Genomic DNA, 22909 nt, shown 5'->3' with positions numbered 1-22909 from the left:
TGGGGCTAAACCGCACCACCTACTCAGTCCTTGGGCTTTCTATGGGGACTGTAAACAATTATGCCAAGCAGCGCTAGCTCTAAATGTCCTTGTACAGACCTGAAATAAAACTCGTTTCCCATTTTCGATTAGTTCCTGCACGTTTCTGTTACCAGGAACCTGTGCTACATGTGGAGGTTGGAGAAGGGGCTCCGTTTCCCACTCAAATCCTATGGAGCTTCCCATAGTATTGGTGCAGAAAAGGATATGGTTATTGATATCAAGGGGGGCTGTGAGATGGAAGAGACAGAATGATTTACCAAAGGAGGTAGAGACAGAAAAGAAGGAAGAAGATGCCAAATGAGAGAGGTGTAAGACAGTGAAAGACACAGGAGAGAAAAGAAGGGAAGAGCTGGGTAGAAAAGCATAAGGAAAGAGAAACCAGAGCCAGCCCTCCAAAGCAGCTTGCTATGATGACCATTGAGACAGGTCATTAGACAGAATGAACCACTGCTAAGATCTAGTTGGACAATTCCTGTGAAAGGCAGGCAGGCAGGCAGCAAAAACTATCCCACAACTGTAATTTTAGATCTGGTGTTGTTAGCAAAAGTTGACAGACAGCTGGCTACCAGGCAGAGACATTCAGCAAGAAAGCTGACTGGGAAATTATATTTTTTCCCCACAGATAATTTTTCACAAATAATACTGAACTGTGAGAGGGAAAAGTTCCATTTGAACTTATTCTGTCCTACATATGGCGAGGATTTAAAGGAGCTCGATTTTATTTTATTAAACCGTTCTGCCCTAGAGCACTAATTCTGCTTCCACTACCTAGGGTATGCCTTCTGCTCCCAGCTTGGCTGGGTTAGTGTTGCAAAGGGCTCAGAGCAGGGGCTCCAAACGTGACAGGCTGAACAAAGGCCACCAGTGCAAGCTCCCACCCCATCCTCCTGCTCCTGATAAAGTGAAAATGGCATTTGTCCTAGCATTATCCAATGCCACTTGTGAGGATGGCTCTCCCGCATATTGCTAATAACACAAGACAGATAGGTCCTCTTCCAGGTGAACTCTAATAGCGTGGGAGCTGAGTCGACAACGTAGGGCTGGGCAGGTTTTCACGTTCTGCTTGGATGATTTTGTAAGGCTTGAGTCTGGTCTTGTAATGACTGAGCATCTTTGTGCATCAGCCCACAACCCTGCCTCCCACTGAGGCACCTTGCTCTTGCACACAAGCACTTGATTCAGCTGTGTGTCTCAGCCTCTCCCTGTTTTTTTTTTATTCAGAAGCGCTTTGTAAACCCCCTTAATTTCTTAGTCTTCTCGCTCTTTACCATCCTCTTTCTTGCATTTTTCTCCTTTTCTCCTCCCCTTGCTCTCTCCCCCCCCGCCCCCTTACTCATCAGCTCCTCTGTTTCCTGAGTTGTACATCCTGCTTTCAAGAGGCATTTGCAAGAAAGACCCTGGGCAAGGACCCTCATCCTGGGACATTCCTACAGCTTCCCAACACCCTAGGTCTCCTGCAGGTCCTAGGAAAAAAAGGGCTTGCTGGGGTCCCCCTTCCACACACTATTCCTGTTGCCATGAATACTGGCAGACAGCAACTTCGGAGTTCCTCCTACCTCCTTTCTCTTCCTCTCTCTCTCTGTTTTTACTTTTGCTCTTCCTTTTATTCACAGTTACAAACATGGTAGAGAGCAGAAGTGGAGACCGCTGGAGAGGCAGCAGAAGTGCAAAATGAATGGCACAGGTGAAAAAACAAGTGAGTAAAGATGAAATTCAAAGAGGAGCAGGGCTGAATCCCCCGGAGATGTCTAGAGGTCCCAAACCAGCTCTTTAAGCTTTACAGTCTGATGTTCTGCACATGGCAAAGGCAAATGAGAAGGGCCTCGTTTGCTCCCAGCCTCCTTTATTCTTGCATTTCAAAGCACTTTCATTTTCCCATCTTTCCTAGGCATTCCCCCACTGTCGTCAGTAAGGAGTGGTTTCCTGCCTAATTCTTTCAACAATATTGTGCTTTTATGCTCTGTGTGCATGTGTGCAAGAGTGTGTGTGTGTGTGTGTGCAGGTCTGACCCAAAGGGCTGTTGTGCTTTCTGCTTTATGCCCATTGAAGCGCATGCTTTCCTACTGTGTAGCACAGCTCTCGGGATGCTCTCAGCTAATCAGCTGATAAACACTTCTGATCTTGACCCTATAATTTTACCTAGTGGGTGGTTCAGGCATGGGTGACAGTAATGGGAATGAACATAATGTTGTGATTGCTAATTGTTCTAGGGAATGTCGTGCTTTACCTTTGAATGTGGGTCTGTGGGTATATTTTGTTCCTGATTTCTGTGGTGTGGTTTGTAGAGTCCATGATCATGATGTTTTTCACTCCCTGTACAGCATTTCCAAAGTGGAGTTGGTTTTGTTGGCTAGTTTTGCTATTGTTATCTGCCGGACAGCGTATGTGGCCTTTTTACTTCAGAATACTTATGATCCGCTATATGCTTGGAGATTAAACAAGGAACTCTAGAGACTTGGAAAAGACTCTGAAAAATAGTGTCTCAAAAACTGGGGGAAGCTGGAGGTTTCGTCTCTGAAATTTCAGAACCTCATATCGAGCAGCGAGTGTGCGTTGCTGGGCTTTTCCAGTATCAGCACCTGCAGCCGCCACAACCCGAGGAACATCAGCAAAAGGCCAACTCACATGCTGGTGGGGCATGGTGATCCCTGGCCCTGGATAGTATTTAGCGCTGTCTTTATCACCTTTATAACACCTTATCCTTGTGTCTCACTGCCCTCTTGCTGTCTTTGCTTAACCCCACAGTTTGAATCCAGCCAGGGATGGCACTGCCTGATTTACCATTTGTTCGTCAATAATAGATTCCTTTTTAGTTCAAAGGCCTGATTGTTTATTGCAGCATTTCACAATTTCCCTCATAATTGGGTTGCCTAGAAATTAGGCTGTGCATGCATAGCAGGAAGCCGAATGCATCTGCCCTGCTGTTAATACAAGAGCCCACCCACACAGCAGATAAGAGCCCTGACACACGCTCTGATGGGAAATAAATCCAGAAGCTTTATCAAGAAGGGTACACGGGGAGAGGGCTAAAGGCAAAGTCAGCTGGAAAAAAAAGAGGGTCTGTGGGTCCTTTTGGCCAAGCAGACCTGGCAGCTGAACGACAGTTTGTGCAGGGCTGTGTCCGCACATCGCGTCTTCCCTACAGTCCTGCTCACAGAGCAGCCCCGATCTGAGCGTACGAGCGGTTGTTTACTTGGGAGTCAATCTCAATGCAAAATTCATGATGGCAACTAGCCAGGAAATATTGCCTTTTACACATTGCCCTCAACCCAGGCCCTCTAGGCCTTTTACTGGGTAATAACTTGCCGCTAACCTCCAGTGATGCCTGTTCGCCGGCTGTCTTGGCCTCTCTGCTCCCGGCGCCTCACTCGCACCCTGACTTCATTTTGCTTTTGCAGCCTTTTGGCAGGATGTAGCAGGCCATGCAATGGGCACAGGCAAAGATGACCTGCCTCCAGCCTCACCGTGAGCCTCACCACCCCCTCTGGCCAGGTAACCAGCTTCTGGCTGGGTAACCGCCTTCGTCCTGCAGTCTGGGTCTCTGTAAAGGTTCTGTGAGGCTGGCAGCAGTGGGCAGGCCAGGTTATAGGGTAAAGACACCATGGACTTTCATGCTGGCCTTTGTTCACATGAGAAAACAAGCAGGAGTTTTCTTGCCCCATGTTATTTCCAGACCATCTTGCACCATCAGTAACTGGTTCCTTTAACACAGCATGGGAAAACTCCTTCAAACACTGTGTTTAGCTCTTTGACGGCTTTCTCCCTGCTGCTTTCTTGCTGCTTCCACCTGCTGCTCTCCCACACACGTGGAGAGCTCCTTCAGTTGATGTCCAAGCACTGAAGTTTTCTCCATCACTCCCAAGGGACACCTCTTGGACTGCATGATTTGACTTCTAATCAAGCACGACATGCATCTGTGTTTGGTGGCAGCTCCTCCAGCCTTGGCAGCCTCTTCCTCTGCAGAAACTCAATTCCTTTGGGAGCCTTTTGGTGAAAAGCTCTGCTCCATCCTCCATGCTCAGCCCACACGATGCAGGACACAACCTTCCAGTGCATCAGATGCCTGCTCCTGCGAGTACCACAGTGCTGTGTGAGCTGCCTAAGGAAGCACCAGGAAAGAACATCTGTGCTCACCCAGTGTGGCACAAAATAATAAAGGGGGAAAAAAGATGCAGTCTGAATATTATGCCTGAATTTTCTATTATTACTATATCACTGTGTCAAAATTGAAAGCAATGTAAGATTTCTCAAGAGGGGCCATCCATAATGCATTGCAGAGCTGTGTGTAGGTGTTTTATGAAATGTATTTTATTCAAACCAGTATATACAACACTAACATTATTGAAAGAAATTGAATGCCCAGTCTTCTCTCCTTAAAATATTCATTATTCATGTTATAGTCCTTTAACAAAAACTAAAGCCAAATACATATTCAATTTATTTTTTTTCCCATTCAGACTTATCTGCTATTCATCTCTGGTGTCCAATGGAGATGAAATGTCCTCTTATTATTCCTGTATTAGCTTCTGACAGTTCAATTTCTCTGAGTGCTGTGTTTGAGACAACCCTTAACAAATAGCCACATAGGTAATTGCTCTGATCCAAATTTCTTGCCAAATCTTTTAGATCTGATGTAGATCGCAGGCAGTAGGATGTTGACACATTCTGATTCAGCCCTGGCAGCTGCCTCTGTGAGGCTTTTTCTTCTGATAAATATTGTTAGAATAGCTTTCAACATGTGCACAGTTTCATTCTGTCCTTCCGAATAAGACCTTGCAAAGGTATTGTGCCAGAAATGCTCCACAACCTCGTTTCTGTCTTCATTTTGCATTCACAGAAACTATGAGGGTATCTGGTGGTTTTAAATTGCTATTTCTTTTCAGATGACTTCTTGGAAGAGCGATCATCTCACCAGTTCATATAACTTACTAGCACCCTGAACACCTAATGACTGCTGTTCAAAATACGTTGTAAGATGACTTCATCTCCCACCAGTTCAAGGCTATCCTTTACAGCGTGCTTTTCCTGATGAGATGTAAGGGACTCATTTGACAATGTTGCCTCTTGGAAATCTGTTTCTTGCTTTACCTGATTTTTGCCTCCCAAGCATATTTCAGCCCAAACTTCTTCACTAATTATTTCTGTTAAGAGCAGCAGTTTGAGGTGCTTGGCAAGATCAGGAGTCTCCTGGGAAAAGCACTGTGTATTCAGACAGCAAAAGCTCTGCCTTTCATCAGGTTACAGTCTGAAGAAGACAAAGAGATTCAACAGGAGAGAAAGGAAACTTCACCATTTTAGAGATGGGAAACTGAGGCAGGGAGAGATTAAGGACCATGGTTCTCAATTCGTATTTAGAAGTCTAAGCTGCCTAATTATTTTTTTTTTAATGGTGTCTAAATTATTTTCAGGATCTAGGACTCCGATGGGCCAGTTTTCTCAGGATGCTTGTAGGAGAGCTGCAGAGTGACACAGCTAGTCCTCAATTTTAATCACAGGCTCATTAGCCCTGCTGCAGACTGCCATAATTTTGCTTTGTCCCCCCCAGTGGGATTTTGTGTTCCAGAAGATTTTGCCTGTGATGAGTTACTATTGATTTTTCCAGGCTGCCATTAATCTTTCTAGTACTTTTAAAATAAAAAAATCCTCTAGATTATAAACACATGTCTGTACCTTTGTACCACTGAAATCTGAACTGAAAAAGCGCTGTCTCCTACCCGACCCCTCTCCCTCACCTTTCCCTTTCCTAGGTGTACTTACATCTATCAAACAAATGCAACAAACCATCTGGCAGCAAGAGCTTAATAACAGGATCTTCAAACAGAGAGAAAGACAAAAAGAGACACACTCCTGAACGGCCATAGCTCCCGCTAGCCCATCCCTGGGTTTTGCATGGGAGTGGTGATCCACTGTGCCAAACTGAAAATGTCTTGGTTCTAATGGTAAATGATAGGGAGCTGGAGAAGATGAAGAAAAAAACTTTTCCGCTGGGAACAGTACTTACATAGATGTAGCACTTACTCTGGGTCTCTGGAGAGAGCAGCTAATGCACTCCACAGAGCATGAATGAGGAAGATGTCTCTTTGCTTTCAGAAAGGTAGTTCCTTTGCATATGCACAGTTGCAGCTAAGATTTGCTCACGAGTCTAAAGCCAGGAACTAGCTTGCCTTTCCTCTTTGTTCCAGTCTAAACATAAGTAGCAGAAATGTCTGTCTTGAATTGCAATGTAAATATTAAACTTACACATAAAGACCAGTGCTGGTGAGCAAAGCTTTAATGGAACGCAGACTGCATGCCATGGACTGAGAGCCAAGTGTCCATTGCATTCAGATCCCAAAATAGTGCCTGTACAACAACAGTTGTTTTCTTTGTGATCTTCTTTCCCCAATAATGATTTAGGGACTTCTCTAGTGCCCTCTTCGTTGGTCCTAGCACTGTGAAGCAGCAATGCCACACAAAGCTGACTGGAGCTGTCCCAGCAGTTCTTTTTTCAGTCTGGCCATGAACCTGCTCTGGGAGAGCCCAAGACCAGATAATGGCCCTTTGGTGTGAGAAATGGAGTTTGTGATAGGAAAATCACCTACTGGTCCATTAGCAGCTTCCAAGACTCCAGAGACCTAGAGAAGACTCAACATCAGCAACTCCTTAACATCACAGGGAGTGGGACAGGTGCTATCCCGCCTTTCGCTGAAGAGAAGGAACAAACAGGCAGCAGCAGAGAAGCCAACCCCATGGCTTATTTTAGGCTTCATTGCCAGAAGTGGCTTTAATTAAAGTGTTGCACTGCAGCAACTGCTACTGGGCTTGCTAAGGAGCAGCATGATATAGAAAAGTCCATTGATGTGATCACACCACCCCAACCACAAACATCTTAACTGCAAAATGCATCTTCTGATGACACACAGTAGCTTAACAAATTAGCAAAAACATATGCTATGTGAGTTGGTTACAAAACTGTTGCAAAATTAAGGCCATCTCACCAAAAGACATTTGGCTGCCTCTGCAAAGCTAATTCTAGATAAAACTGGAGGATCCGGAGCACTTTTCTCTTGAAACTGGGCAATATAAAGAACAGCATGAAGGTGCAGCAGTGTGTCAGCATCCCAGCAAGCACGAGACAGAAGTTCCTACCTACCATATGAGTCAAGACTGTTTGCTCTTGTGCTGGGTCTTCCCCACCATTTGGCATGCAAGCATACTAAAGCACATGTAAGTGTCGCCAAGAATTGTCTAGTAGAAGGGAAATACTAGCAGTTACGTGTTTTTTTCTGAACTGGCTGCATGTAAACTTCTGAGCCCAATCCAGCAGCAAAGTAAAATGTTAGCATAGCTAGCCCTTGAGAAAGATAATACATATAACTGCACATTTGCACAGACAATGGGAGAAGACACCTGACAAGCAGTAGTTGTATTGTACAACCCACAGCAATTTGCTGGGCTACAGGACAACAGAAGAGGGTCATGAAATTATTATGGGTCCCAGGTGCTGTCAAGTTCTATTGTCACTTGAGTGGTGCTAGGCATTATCAAACATGTCGGGTTACATCTGTTATTATTGTAGGGAAAAAAAATGCAATTTTATGTAGAAAAAGGAATTATTTATGTGAATATAGTGTATTCTATCAATTTTTTCAACTACCAAAAAGCAGTGGGATACACAAAACTGGGTGGAGGTTTTGTTCTTTGGTTTTTTTCCCAGAAAGCCTATGTGAGTTTTGGGTCTAATAACACTTGGGAAAGTCTGTTCAGAGCTACAGTAAGGGCTCATTTGTACAAGGGCAAATGTATCTTCTAAATCTGTCTGCCTGAAAGGAAGTAAAGCTTTAAAAAATAATTAAGGTTTCCTACAAGTGCCTTATTCACAATAGAATTTCATAATATTGTTACGTTAAGAGGAAATGAATGCCTCTCATTTGAGGCTATTACCACAAATGAATTAAATGAGCAGGTACCTTTTGGAGACTGGCTTTAAAATCTGGATTCAGCTCAGAAATGGAGTAGTTCCAAAATGCTCCGTTAGTGCAATGGCACATGAACAAGATGCATAGTACCCAGGTTCTGGTGCCCAGGTCAGGATGACCCCACTACATATTTAATGAGTATGTGCTGCATACAGCCTGCACCTCATTACCAGTGGCTTTTGGCAGGATGAAGCCAGTGACTTTATGGCAAAATAAAACAAATGAAAAGATGTTATCTTTGAAATTCATCTGAAATAACAAACTTGGAGTAGTCCCAATAGCTCCTATCCTGACTACTGAAATCAACAGAAGATGACGACTAAGCAGATGTACTGGCCTGGATGTGCACGACCAGATCCATTGCTCTCTGGCTCTATTTCTTCACCAATAAGCTGTTCTGAAAAGCAGGTGGGTAAACAGTGTATTGAATCAGGCTATCCCTGATTATCCTGGCTAAATATGTTTACTGAATCACACAACTGGAGTAGTGTTGGTAGTCTAGCTGATATGAATTACTCCATATTTAATACGAATATTTTGCTTTTCCCCTGAGGATCCCAAAGCTCCCTTGTTAGGGGACTCTTTTTTTACTTAATCTCAAATATCAAGCCTGCCTGTTTCTCAGCAAGCCAAAACCCTATCCAGGGAAAGGTAAGGGTTGCTCTCAAATATAAACCAACCCTTTTACTTATGTAGAGACAAACCCTTGGTTAGTCCAAAGGACTATTCAGGGACCCCCCACAAGAGACACTCAAACATCCTCTCAGGATGGTGTTGAGTGTACGAGAGCATAGAAGTACAAATGAGCACTCTTTAGCTCTATCAACAGTCCAGGCTGTAACTTAAATAACTCTTTAAGCTTTAAATTAATCTTTTGTGCCTTCTGTTCAGCATAACACAGAGGACCTCCAGGTCAGAGGGAACTCCCAGACTTTCTGGTCTCCCATGTCATCTATCTGTTTCCCATGTGAAGACTATCTTTTTCCTTTAGCCTCGGGATGGAGACAGAATCACAGAGCTAGGCTGTAGTTGGTGGTGACTCCTGTGAGCTCGGATTTCACTTGGCTGCTGGCTTCACCTCGCCCCGCGGTCCTGCATGCATGCCTGGACCAGGCTGATGAAGCTGTGCTTGGCATGAGGAGAAAGAGAAGTCGTGTGGCTGTGCTCAGAGCTGAGTAAGGGGGGGGCAAGGCAAGTGGGATACGAAGGAAACAAGCTCAGGACCTCACAAATGGCATCAGAGGTCTTGCCCTGTGTTTGGGCTTGTATCCCACACTGACTGCAGGTAGGACTTGGCTTATTTTCTGAGCTAATCCCGTAGTTTCTAGTACGGGCTCCACTCAAGCCTGTTGTCTTTTGCAGCTGTGTGAGCTCACTGTCTCCTCTCCTGAGTCACTGCAGAGCCAGTGTTGAAGTCAGTCCCAGAGGGCTGCAACTTGGCTTCTAGAGAGAAGAGCTTCTGCTCTGGAACAGCAACCCACCCTCACGACACTGGCCAGTTTGCCCTCCTCTCTGCCCAGCCCAACCCAGAGGGCTGCAGGCTGGCCAGTCCATATTGCTGCCATGAAGAGCAGGGACTCTCTTCTTCTCTTTAGATGAATGAATAAATAAAAATCAGGAACAGGAATATGAGCCTTTTCATGATAGGAATGTTGTTGTTTTCCAGCGGGACAATTCCTGCTCTTGACAAGAGGAGCACGTGCTGTGCACATCATTAGTGCAACAGCAAACCCATATTCCTCAAGCTCTCATTCCCAGCTGCCCCCCCAGCCCATGTCTACCTTGCGATGGCACAGATGGCTGCACTCTTTGCTGGAAGACATGGACTGAGGTTTTCCTAATTTCTCTCCTTGTGCTGCATGATAGAGCCTGCTCCAAGTAGCATGGCATTTCTGGAGAGCAAGGCAGACAAAGTTGGAACTCAATTTGTTCAGAAGAACATTTGAGTTTGTAACAGTAGCTAGGTTGTTTTGCAATAAATTCTTTCAGCTTAAAAAATAATACCAAGAATAAACACCTTCTTATGCACTTCCCCTATGTGTTCAACCCATCAACTTAAGGATTTATAACCTTCTTAACAATTAATATCCATTCTCCTTGCAGTAACTTCTCATTATATTGGGCTTTTGTCTTCATACCTGAACATTTTTTAAATAGCATTTGCTGGGTGTACTATGATTTCCTGATAAAAGACATTAAATCTGAATCTTGTCACTAATTCTGCAAGGTAATCACTGTATTTCAGCCACATGCTTTGATATTATCATTAAATGTACAAAAAGGATGCTAATTCCTTAGCTGTTTCTGCTCAAAACACAGAGGAAAGGCTTTCAAACGAAGGACTAATAAATAAGTAAAATACAGGTTGACATGGAGACCAGTTTATTAGCTCCTCAGTAAGTACCTCTGTAAATAAATGTGTCTCTTGTGTTTTCTCAATATTTGAAGCAAGATGATACAGAGAAGGGCACACAGCCTTCAGCCCTGTGAGGCTTGACTGTTGCATAGTCATAAAATAAATATCTAGCTGTTGCTTTTCACTTCAAGTATCAACTGTGTGGAAAGGTACATAAGGGCCTACAATCAGTTGTTTAATCAGCTTTAAATAATAAAATAAAAAACCCCACAGACATTCAGACAACCTACTTGTGCATAACTGATATGCTTGATTTGAGAGAATTATGGGCAGTAATCATATTATAATTTCCATTAGATTTTTCTCTTCCACACTTTTTATAACTCAAGTGATTCATCTAGTAGATGAATATACAGACACAGACAAATACTTCAGAATGTTTTTTTGGAGCTGTTTATGTTTAATTTGTCACATAACAAGTTCATCTCACCTAATTTTCCAAGAGCTGAAGTTGTTATTACAAACACAAAGACATAAAGAACATCATGGCCATGGAGTAGATGAGGGAAGAAGAAACCAGGCATGGGAAAAGGAGGGTAAGAAACAGCAGTAAATGCAGTATCTGCCGAAGGAAGGGTGCAGTGTGAGAGGACATAAAAAGGAAGAATCATGCTGAAAGAGAGGGTTTAGGCATTTCACAGATGATACTTGCAAACTGAGAAGGATCTGGCATAGATGAGGTAATGACAGCAGACAAGCGCCTCACTCAGGAGTCCAGCTGGTCAGGGGAACACAAAGCTGCCTGAGCTGTCAAGACTTGAGGGTCACATCATATGTCACTGGAAATATCAGTTCCTCAGACTGACAACAAAACCAGTGCTTTTATTCCAGGACCTTTAAAGTTGAAGCTGGTGATGATCCCTTGCACCTCAGAGTGGGATGAAGATCGACAAGTAGAAACAGTCACAAGGCTTTCATTATCTTTTGTGTGAAAAATTCCTAGAGCATTATTAATTTCTGATGATACTTGCAATCAGCAGAACTCATTCATTTTTTAAGTTTCACTTATTTGCAGTGAATGGATCTGTTTCTCAGCTGGGTAGCTGCATTCATTTTGCAATAATGGTGTTTGTTTGACATCTGAGAAATTAACAATGCAAATGCCTCCATGTCTTCGTAGCACATTTAAAATAAAATATCTTCTCATACAGAATTGATGGCATGACTGTAAAAAGGGCTCCATAATAGCTGAAACATTTTGCAAAACCCATTATACTGTTAGGCACTTGGATGTGATGGGATTGTCTCTTGGGGCCCAGCTCTATCCACACTGTCCAAAAAAAAAAAAAAAAATCCGAAACCCAAAACAAACCTGGGAATCACTGTGCAACTCTGTGCTGTGGTTTTATTTCTTCTCCCACACCTACCTGCTCTCGGGGCCAGCCTGTGTCTCTGCTGGCTCTCCCTCTCTGCCAGCTCCGCAGGGCAGGCTGCAGTGCTGGATGCAAGCCCATGCCTGCTTGCTCCTGAGCAGCATTAGCGGCTTCATCTCTCTCCTAAAGGTGATGATGTCAGCTAGCAGATATCCCCAAAGGACCCCTGGACACCCTAAAACTGGCACTGTAATGGAGAGTCTTGCAGTGTTACACTTTATAATTCACATTCATGTGCTAACACAAGAAGCATACTGACAATAAATGCGGGGAGGTTTACCCTTATGTTTACAAATAAAAGTCTGAAAATGTTTAACAAATACTAACGGTGGAAAAGAGAAGAAAAATAAAAAGTAAACTGCAGGCACTATGTTTACAAAAAATCTCATTATTTTTAAGCGAATGTATTTTTAGGGGAGGGGGAGACTGAATGTAGTCTGTTGGCACACAGGAAAAATAGTGCATTACTTTCCTGCCCTGGCTGACAGGAAGGCCCACAACGATTCATACTGTACAGCTCTCTGTTGACCTCCTGTTTCTATAATCCATTTATGCCTGCTCATTTCTACATTTTCTTTGGTTCATAACCATGAGGAAAGCCCTTTGTTTACAAGCCATTGATAAATTGTCATTTACAGGAGGCAATAACTTCCTTAAAAATTTGCATAATGTTTTTACTGGTCATTTAGGGCTGTTGCATATTATATTAAACCTTAAATGGCAGATTTTTATTATGCATTAAGCCTCAAATAGTATTACGAATCCACCAGCCTCGCTGGAATATTTTCCGTTTCCTGAAATTTAATTGTGTTGCAAGCCAAGGCAGCTCATAACGTTCAATAAGTCTCATTACTAAATTGGGATGTTGAACTGGCTATTTCAGATCACTTACATTAAATAAAATGGACACATCATATTGCCAGCAGGCCCGCAAGGACAGAGGTCATGGGAAAGAGCTTCAAAGACAGACTGAGGAGCAGCCCAGCTTGAAGAGCATTTTGAAGGCTGGCTTCAGATCTTCCCTGTGCCTCACAAGCTCTGGCGTTGGGAGCAACGCATGTATATATGTAGACATATAGAATAAGGGCATAGCCTCCAGAGACTATTTCCATCAGATTTTGTCCAGGAGGTTCCCTTAGGGCAGAGGCATATAACCGGCTGTAGGATGGTGCTAGGGCTAGTGCAGGAATAGCTGCTGTCCAGATGAGTAGGGGTAAAAAGGACTTTGGGAAATTGCTCCTTCTTTTCTGGGAACGTGGGTCACTGGGGCTTGTAAATCAAGCGAGGCCACCACTGATTGCTGATGTCACCTGAGATCTACTTCAGGAGCCATTAAGTCAATTGAAAGTCTCTCATGGACATCAGACGGCTTCGAGTTAGAGCCCAAGGTCAGGTTTAGCTTAAGTTTACCTGGCAGTGTGATTTGTACTCGTAGAAGTCACTGGCCTCAATAACAAGTGCTCAACTGTCATGGACCAGCTCACTGCTTAAATTAACTTGCTCAGCTGGACTTTCAAATAAAGCTGTTTTAAGAATGCAGTGTACCATAGAAAGCAATTTGTTTCTTTAAGATTTAGTACCAAATGCCTAGGTTGATTTTTATTTTAGAGAAGGCAGCAACTGGTAAAGTGGGTAATTTGAAACTTAACATATTTCTCCTCCCTAAGATCCGAACACATTAAAATTAGGTGCAAAGTGCTTCTAATTTGTCAATCATTCCTCATGTAATTTTATTCCTCCAAGAAAATTGCCTGGGAGAGTGTTTCCTTTTTCCTTCATCTCCTTTCACCGCACCGTTCATTTGACTTGATCCCAGTTCAGGCAGGCAACACCCCCGCACCCACCTTCACGTCGTCTCCCATCGTGCCAGCTGCTGCCTCCAGATGACATCTTTCTCTTGCCATCTGCAGAATGGCAGGCTAGTGTAGACAGGGTAAAGATAAAAGGACAACTCAATGAGCCTTCCATCCAAAAGACAAACTCTGATTCATATCTACAGTTAAAATAGCCTCAGCAGAGGAAGGAGTGGAAGTATCCCAACACTTCCAAGAAAAAATGGTTCTGCTGATGTTTCCCATAAAGCCTGTTAAGTGCCAGAAATTAAAGGCGAGGCAGCCTTTTCTTGTGAAGTTTCCACCTCATGTCTATAGCAAAGAAAGTTCAGATAGGTTTCTGATTTAGAGCCATCAAAAGTATATGCAGCGCAACATAAAACCAAAGCAAAACACATCAGTTCTTGGAGTTTGTCAAAAATGCTTACATTTACATCAATTTCACAGAGCAGTTTGGAAAGGTTCATAAAATCTGAGCCCAAGTTTCAGGGCTGCATTTCATGCAAGCTGTGCAGAGAGATACAGATAGTTATCGGCTTGCTTCAAAACGAGTTCATGTCAAACAAAACCAGAAGGCTAGATGAAGCTCAGAGTCATGTACAGCTACTCAGGGAAAACCTGTGCTAAGCAACCCTGCTTTCCAGCTCTGCTCCAGCCCTAACAAACAAACGTAAGGAGTGTTTAACTGATCCACCTTCCGGAACTGCAAGAGATCAGCCTACCAGTAATGTGTAATTGTGAGAGAATGTGTTTATCTACGGCTCGATCATAAATTCTGCTCAGAATTTAAATGTACCGGTGTTATTTACAATTCGAGACCTCTAAGCCAAGCATGAACTACTTTGATGATTTGATAGCAGCTGTCTTTTCTCAAATGCAAGAGGCCTGGGTTTGCTGCGGTGGATTGATTTCTCTCTGAGAGTGGCCAGTATCAGCTCAGGGTAAAAATGCCCTGGTCTGCTACTATAGTAACAGGTGTGCAATGATACAAATGGAGGGATGCAAAAAAATGGAGATGGAAGAGCAAGAGAAATTCCTTCTGCCAATTATATCCCTTTTATATTGCCTTATAGCCTGAGCTTTGGGTACTCTGATGAGTGCTTGTAACTACAGATGTAATACGCAGTGCCAGAATCACCCCTAAAATTCAGCACTAGGTTTGGCTCCTTGACGTCTCAGCACTGGGGGGTCTCGGCTGATTCACTTCTCATGAAGCAGCGTTTCTTGTCATAAATTTAGCTGCCATTAACGCCCCTGAGTGACCCCATGTTTCTTGTGTTGCAAGCTAGGCAAAAAAGACTCTAATCAGTTAGTGCCACACTCTTCAGGCTTAATCCCTGCCCCGGAGAGGTCCTGCCTGCTGCCTGCCTGGGGCAGGTGGATGGTGAACACGGAGATGTACTAAGAAGCTTGCTGTGTGGCACCATGAATGCTCTTTACTCATAAAATATCAAGTGCTTTTTTTAAGAACAGAAGTAGAAGAGATGTAGTGATGTTGGATCACTAGAACCCAGAAACAATTCCCTAATTCTCCTCCTTCTCAGGAGCTGGTTGCTTCCTACATAAGCCAGCATTTATCAAGCAAATGCAGCCTTTCAGGTTGGTAAAGGATGCCACAAAAGGGCAAACTTAATTCTCTCTTTTCCCTCTTATGCTCTCCACCATTCATTTGGGGAAAGACAGGTCACTCAAGGGAATTCCTCCCAGTTGCTGCCCATCAGTTGTTAGCCTGTTGGCATAAACAAGCCTTAACTACTGCACACACCACAAAGCCAACAGAGCTGCAGAGGAACAAGCCACACTCCATCATGTCTCATGCAGCATCAGCAGAAACTATTTCTGCAGCAGGAAGAAACACATAGCTTGGTCTTCAGACATCGGATTTACCCTGCAGCTCTGGCAGAGAAGGGAAAAGAGGGGGGGGGGGAGGAAAAAAATCAAGTTTTGATTTTTAAAATGAGCAAATTGATGTGGAAGTCACAGATGGTGAATAAATATGGGGCACAGAATTGTCATTTGGCAGCCAGTTCTCCTGACCAATTTAAGAGGGATATGCTGTTATCTAGTTTCGTTCAGGGAAAATATATTCTGGGCAGCAGTTAGCCATTTAAGAGGCCTCATTGTTTCATAAAATATATTTGGGTTTGATACAAACACAATTAATTCAGCTTTCTAATATTGTGTTTGAACCAAACCCAAAATATGTGTTGTGAACATTTATTCTTTTATGTCATTTATTGGTTCCAGGTTCTTTTCTGAAGGCTTAGATTTAAAAAAGGATTTGCAACAAAGAAAGAACATTTGGGGTGACTTCAGCTGGTGCAGCAAACTCCATTCTTATGCACTGTTTTGAGATGTGCCTCCAAATTATCTGACAAATGATATGTTCCAAATTAAGTCACTCATTACCCATGCTTTTCTATTGCTAAGTGCTGCACAGCATTCTTCATTAATATACCGCTGTATTTTGGGGACTTATTAGGCTTTGCTTGTTGGGTCTAGCAACCGAAGCAAAGAATTTGAATATGGCATAGCACAGCCAGCAGCTCTGCCAGCTGAATCACTGTGCAACTGCATATAAACTCTCACACGTTGGTTTCCCAAGTGACAGCCTTTGAGGAGAAAATGAGCTTGAGAAACACCATCAAGATCTCCAGCCCTCCTGATCCAGAGGCTTCTTTTCTCCCAGCTGTCCACACAGAGCTCCTTGGTTTTGTTTAGGTAATTTGTGCTTTGGATGCTGAAAACAAAAGATATGGCAAATGAGTTGGAATGCAAAACAGTTTTTCCAGGTGAAGAAGTATCTTGTTCCCCCATCTCATCCTGCTGAGTGCTGCAGTGGTGTAAGGAGCTGTTTGGCAGGACAGGCTGAACAGCGGGTCTTGCTTTGTACCCAGGTGACTGCAGTCCTTGTTGGCGAGTGTCACGAAGCCCATCATCAGTTACTACTGAGTGCAGCTTCTGTGCAACTCAGAAGGTACCCGCCACCACAAATAAGCGCTGGTCCTCGGCCTGCCAATCACCCCTGCCTTTCCTTCCCAGAAACGTTTCTTAGTTAATGACTTCTGTAAAATCCTATTTTCCAACATACAGCACACAAAAATTTCTGTGGTTCTGAGTTAGGCCAGGTTCAGCATCAAACTTATCTGAGTACAATTGCCAATTACAGACACTACAGTTGACTGAGGGGGAAAAAAATCAAATCTCCACTTAGATATCATTCCCCTTCTCCACATCTGTGTAACTTTAGGGAGAGAAAGGAATTGGTTACAAATATTTCAAGATTATGTTTGGGCTTCCCATTCATGTTAGGGACCTTATGGTGTAAAGCTCTGCTGCAATCCCTCTCTGTAACCAAAGGGAACCGAGCTTTTTAAAACAAATGAACAAAGCCTGCTCTGCCATACGTTATCCCTCATCTGGTGGTAAATCAGGACTGTTCACATCATTGCTGATTTGCAAAACACATCCCTCCATCCCAGGCTAATTAGTGAGATTTCTGCTTCAAATTAGTGACGCTAAAGCACTTCGAGATCCACACATGAAAAGATGCACAGAGGCCAAAGTGTTACTGTCCTCTTTGGTCACAGTGTTTGAAATAGATATCCTTTTATAGCTCTGTTTTTCTCCTAACAGGTAGTTTCGTAAATGAGCCCTCGTGCCCAGCCTCCCTCAGGAACACAAGAAGGCATAAGCAGAGCTCTTTGAAGCTCCTCCACAATTACAGTCCTGTGCTGGGGAGAGGCAGTGTGGTGTTAACAAGTTTGAACCAAAGAGAATAGGACTTTCAGAAACGCCTTAAATGAGAATCCTTGTCAACTCTAAGATACATATCTAGTTTATTCACTATCGCCAGAGATGAAAGCAACTTCCTATGGTATCTACATTATCATATCAATGATGAAAAGGCCAGTCAAGCTTCCTGGCTTTAGAACTCATAATGCAATTATTAATATTTGTCTTTTTTTCCCTCCCTTAGATGGTTGTCTGCATGAAGGAGAGCTCGAGGAGGGCAGGCAGCTGAGGAGGAGAGGAGAACAACGCAGGAGGACCAGCGCTGCCGGTTGCACCACGTTGGGCATTAATGCAACTGTGGTGAGGAAAGGCAGCTCCTGCTCCTCACTTTCCCTGTTGTAGGCAATAAGGGGAATGTGCTGTGCTCAGTGCCAGCCGCATCTTTCACAGGACACACTATTACCATGGCTACAGGGATGGAGCCAGGAGATAGAGAAGAACAGAGCACTCCACGTCATGCGTACTTGGCCTTGAAATGCACGGCACCAAGCACCCTCCGAGGTCACATCGACCCACACAGGTGAGGCATGTTTGTACCTCTCCGTGCTAACAGGTTTTCTGAAGCTTATTGCATTCACAAAATACCCCAGGAAGCTGTGTCAGGGAACTGCTATTGTGTCAGGTGGTGTTAATCATCTCTGCATGATCTGGAAAGGTAGGGGATGCTGCACACAATGGAAAGGAGACGGTGAGATGTATATCATGCTGCTTCGATAACGCAAGGTGCGAAAAGTGCCTTCTGCAATAAAGAAATAATAGTAGTTAGCATTAATTGCAGGTTTAGAACTAGGGAATCCCGCTGGGTTATACACATATGGTAAGTGTCTTCTCCACTTTGTGGATGGAGAGAGGAAAACATGAAAGGGGAAGAGTTGCCTGCAAATGCACACCAGGACGGATGAAAGTGAAAGTCAAATAATAACTTTTTGGAAGTACAATCAGATTTTCAAACCGTAAATATTTTTTGTTTTGAATACAAAAAAGTCTATTTAGATTCCAAGATTAAATGTTGACTGTGTAAACCTATTATAATAAAAATTACCCGCCTTATACTAAAAATGTTCTATCTGGATGTCACATGCTTGTCACTGCAGATAAGAGGAGATCAAACCAACTAACCTGCCTCACCCAGAACAGATGTACACAAAAGTGTGTAAACTCATGGTCACTTTTGGAGGAACTAAAGGACTATTTTTCTTTATTTCAGCTTATTCAACTGTTGTAGTGCTGTCACCAACCAACACAGAAAGTCAAAAAGTCAGGATCTGTTCAATTCAAGAGTATAAATTAAGGGTGAGAGAAAAAGATCTATGTTTTCTAAAAAGACACCATAAGATGACCAGAAATACTGCCCTCATTCATTGTCTTTTACACTCAGCACCTTGATGCACTGTTATTTAATGAATAAGACACATAATCACATCCTTAAGTCCCACTTCCCATCCAAGTGCAACTTGAAACATATTACACGTGAGAAGCTGATTCTCCACTGGTATGTCATTCACCATTTCTAAGGTTGCAAAATGTCAAAATGAAGAATTGATTAATGTATGGTTAAACAACATACTTGTTTAAATCACTTTGTCTAGGCATACTGCATTCTTCTAGCTAGCAGAAAGTGGAAAGGCCATGTGGAATATCAGCCATCTGTTTACTAATTATGTACCAAAAAGTGTCAAGGTTTTCCATGAAAAAATATATTATTTTAATTACTAGTATAGCTACACTATAAGTTTTCCATCCAACCGGGCTTGAAATTTTGCTCTGAATACCTTCATATCCAGACTGGAAATCCTAAATTCCGAGGCTGCACGTGGCTCACACTGCTCCTGTCCTGCCTGGGTGAGCATCTCCACTAATTCCTGCCCCCATCCTGTCGCAGGGCGGTCACTGCTCAGTGCCGTGGAGCACAGCTCAGACACACACCCGCCTGCTCCAGCAGCCCTGCCAAACCTCTTCCTGCACTTTCCAGCTCTTTGGAGCACTCTCCCTTTTAGTCCTCTGCTCAGCAGAAGCCAAGAGGTACTTAATACCACCCTGTTTGGCACCTTCACTCTGGGCTGCCTATTTCAGGCTGCCAACACAAGCGCAGCAGCTCCAAACTGCCTGGCTGTGCCAAGAATTCGCTCCCTTGTGTGGAGCTTGCCAGCCAGAGGCAAATACATGAACTTTAGAAATTATCTAGACGGAATATTCCAGGAATTTAGATTTCAGCCACAGCAGTAGGACCATACATCATTAAAGCTGCCTCTCCTGCCAATGTAAAAAGCAAACATTGATGATTTAAATCACGGTTCCCTGGTGGCTCATTTAAATCACTTGGATGGAAATCAGTCCACCTTGTCACTGTGGAAGAGGTAGAAATGGAAGTTGTGGATTCATGACTCCCAGGTCAACACTCTGCATCGGATGTGGACCAGGTGACAATAAATCCTGCAAGGCACAGTATATAATAAGCAGTTTTATGAGGTCTGGCACTGATGAAACCTGGTTCCTATAGTTGTGTGTGTTGTGTTTGGAGTTTCTGTTGTCTGTGAAGTGTGACTATTGACCAAAGCTTTTCCTGCAGGCATGACATGCAACAGCATGCTCTTCAGTGTCTTGTGAGGGTTAAGCCTTCAGCCTTTCTTTCTGTGAACACTTTCACGGAGTCTTTCTCTCTTTTTTTTTTTTTTTACCTGCCAGCCTATTTTCAAGAAATCTGCACAAGATACAGGGGTGGCATTTGCATTTGCTGCAAAGCTGGTACCTTGTGCATGGGGACACACTTGGACCCACACAGCATGGGGTGAGGAACCTTGAAAGCATATGCCCGATGGCACCTTCCCAGGAGCAGCTCGACCTGGACACACGCAGGCCTGACCCCCTGTGCCCGTACACATCTCGGGATGCTCTGTGCAGCCCGTGAGATACAGGACCCAAAACAGGCATCTGGTCCCCATCACTGAAGCACTGTGCAGGACAGATGCATTAGCAGAGGTGGTCTCTGCCACAGAAAATCTACTGTTTGACTGGAGAAGCCTAAGGAAGGTTGGCAAAGGGAAGAAATGCTCCTGTCTTTCTACAGGTGAGCAACCAATGCAGACAAAAAAACCCCAAACTTTCCACACAAAGTCAGACCAAATCCTCATTTCCCTCAAGCAAGTGGAGCTCTGCCAGCTCACTGGCACACTGACATGTTTCAATTGGTTTGAATTTTTACGGCTGTACAATAACCAACAAGCGGCAGAACCTGCCAGGTAACAGAGATGCATTGGCTCCATATTTTTCTGCCTGTTTGATTTTTTGAAAGTGGCAGATTTTGTTGCCTGTGTTACCTATAGAAAGAGACAACATTTAGCATGAAAGCGGGTATCAGAACCCAGCCCCAGATGAATGCTTTGTGTGCAGGCAGCTGCCCACGTTTTGACAACCTTGTTTGACACTTTCAGCACTGGAGAGGCGTTCGAGAGGTGACAGCTGATGTCAGTCCTCGTGGCATTGCATTCTGATTGCTGACACTCACCAGTGCTGTTAAGAAACCTTCCTGGTTTATAAACAAATAAAGAAAAGACAGAAGGAAAGAAAATAGAAAGATAGAAGTAATGTCACATCACTGCTCTCTCCAGCACAGGTTTATGGGAGCAAAAGGGAGAAGAGGGCATAGACTTAAGTCCCTCTGGCTCTTTCGGCTGCTAAGTTGCCTCATCCTCTGTTTCGTGATGCTGCTGTGGCTGGCTCTTTATCTACTAGGGCTAGGACAACATTTAGGGTTCTGCCACACTATATAAAAAGCTGATATAATCTGCACACCATAAGGAGGAGAAAAGCTCCACTTAACACGGTATTCTCAGTTTACAAAAAATATTTACCTTGATATGCCTAGAGAAGGCTCAGAAGAAATGATCAGAGATAGCACAGACAGGCAGGTCCTATAATAAGAATGTGCTTTGTCTGCAGATGCACTTAAGTGGCTCAGCTCCTTATGAACTGATTTCAGCCTCTGCTTTTTAAAGTAATAACATCTTGTTAATGAGGATTTTACTTCCTATTAGGGGATACTGCTGGCTCTATTTAGAGAGTCTTCAACCCATGCTTGCTTTCTTTGTTCCCCTCAATGCTTTTTTCTCTCAAATCTTTTCCAGTGGTCAAAGGTGAAAAAAATATTCCTATTTGCATTATAGCAAGGGCAGTGATATTATACTTCTTTCAAAAGACCCTTTTACAGGTTTCCATCTGCCTTTCTAATGGTTTAAAACAGAGAAAGAATTCTGGCAGCTGGCAAATGCCCAAGATCTGATAGCTCCCAGCATGGGGAAAGGCTTGAGTAAACAGCTGGTGCCCTGTCTGAGTGTGATGGGGTCTTGCACTGAAGTTTCTCCTATTCTGCACAAGTGGCAGAATAACCCACCAGCCCTCCCAGTGCCCTGGCCTGAGATCCAGGGGCTGCCACCTCTCCCCAGGATGCTGAGCCCCAGTTGGGATAGAGATGGAAGGCTGAGTCCTTTACTGAAATAGTCTTGTTCAACTAGTGCAGCTTCTAGACCATAAATGACTGACCAACAGCAAAGTCAGTGCACTTATCTCGTATCCCCAAGACACGGGGAAGGGTCCGAGTGTGCACATGCCTTCTCCCACTTTCCTGGTAACACAGTCCTCTTCACCTCTGTAGCCAGCAACATCATAAGGGATCAGTAAAGAAAGAAGAGATCAAAGAACGTTATGGAAAAAATTGGTGGGTAGTGAGCAGGCTGCATATGAACAAGAGCAAGAGGAAACATGATAAATTCATGCTGAGACCTCTGAAGATGAGGATAAGAGGGTAAAACAGAGAAGTCTGCAGAAGGATATGAATATAATTGGGATATGGTTGGAGCCGTGAGATCTGTTAAATTGAATTTCTGTTTGGTGTAACATCCCTTGTATATGTTAATCAGTATGTGCTCTAGCAGCCTGATTTAGTGTTATTATCAAAAAGGGTTCCTTGGCTGCCTTTGTCAAAGGAAGATTACAAATTATTCCAGATAAGTAATGGAACTAAAGACCTTTAAAACTAATTGGCCATTGCGCAATCCCGTTAATATCCTTTCTTGTCTAACAAAAACTGAGAAGGCAATTAAAGGCAAATACCAAAAAATCTGTACCTGGTCTCTTGCATGAAAATACGATTTATACGCCCCTGGCTTTTCCTATCAAGAGAAAAAAGATGGCAAATGATCATCCATCAACAGCCAACATCGCCAAGAAAACCACATAATAAGGCCTGAGTTGGGAATGGTTTAAGAACGACCCTCTCCTAGGCTTGCTACAGAAAACAGGAATTTCCATAGGGAAAATAGGAGCCCTGGTATTTATTGAGCTTTGACAAGCCGGAGCTGTAGTATCCTTTGAGACATAGCTGCTTACTGACAGCTCTGAGAGGATTGTACCTGCCCAGCAGAGTCTTGGCGAGACATGAAATGGGTTAGTGGGACCCGGCTGTGCAAACCTGCCACTTCCCAGTGACAGCTGCTC

The sequence above is a fragment of the Ciconia boyciana genome, chromosome 14, assembly GCF_034638445.1.
Source record: "Ciconia boyciana chromosome 14, ASM3463844v1, whole genome shotgun sequence".
NCBI classification, from domain to species: Eukaryota; Metazoa; Chordata; class Aves; order Ciconiiformes; family Ciconiidae; genus Ciconia; species Ciconia boyciana.
This window is presented reverse-complemented; position numbering follows the sequence as displayed.